The sequence below is a fragment of the Symphalangus syndactylus genome, chromosome 10 (genome assembly GCF_028878055.3).
Source record: "Symphalangus syndactylus isolate Jambi chromosome 10, NHGRI_mSymSyn1-v2.1_pri, whole genome shotgun sequence".
Taxonomy (NCBI): Eukaryota; Metazoa; Chordata; class Mammalia; order Primates; family Hylobatidae; genus Symphalangus; species Symphalangus syndactylus.
The window spans coordinates 123,126,834-123,127,613 of NC_072432.2; positions in this window are offsets into that span (position 1 = coordinate 123,126,834).

Sequence of the window (780 nt, forward strand, 5' to 3'; positions counted from 1 at the left end):
AAAATATAAAAACGGGATCTTGCTGTGTTGACCAGGCTGGTCTCCAACTCCTAGCCTCAAGCGATCCTCCCATCTCGGCCCCCCAAAGTGCTGGGATTACCGGTTTGAGCCACGCGCCTGGCCTCAATTTGTCTTCTAAAGGATGATTTTGACTACAAGAGAACTACTTGGATCAGGGTTGGGGGTGGGAGATGAGGGGGTGTGATTTCAGAGGCCAAGTACAGAATGAGCGAACAATTGGGAGAGACACATCAGCTGAGATTAGAGAGATGGTCAGGTTGACAGGGTAAAGTGTAAGCATGAGACTCGAGCTAGGACAAGCAGAACTTGCAGATCTATTACAGATGTAGGAGTGAGGAGTGCCAGGGTGACTCTTGAGTGTCTGGCTTGAGCAACTAGGCAAATGGTGTGGATCAAAAAAGCAGCAGGTTGGAGGGAGGACGGCAGTGTTAATCGAAAATCATGTTCTGTAAGTTTTAGGTTCGATACGACTCTGAGCGGAGATGTCAATTAGTCAACCGAATGTCAGGTGTGAAGATCGGCACAGAGGGGGCAGAACCAGAGACATTCATTAGAGAGCAAGCAGGTAGAGGGCACTTAACCTATAGGAAGGATGCGCTCATATAGAGCGAGAAAAGGGCCAGGAGGAACCCTAATAAGTAGAGAAAGGCAGAGGCTGAAAAGGAGCATCGGCGAGGTCAGAGGAATACCTTTAGGGTGTAATTACGCCTACGCGAGTGGGTAAAATGAGGGCATAATGACGCGCACTGGATTGCAATA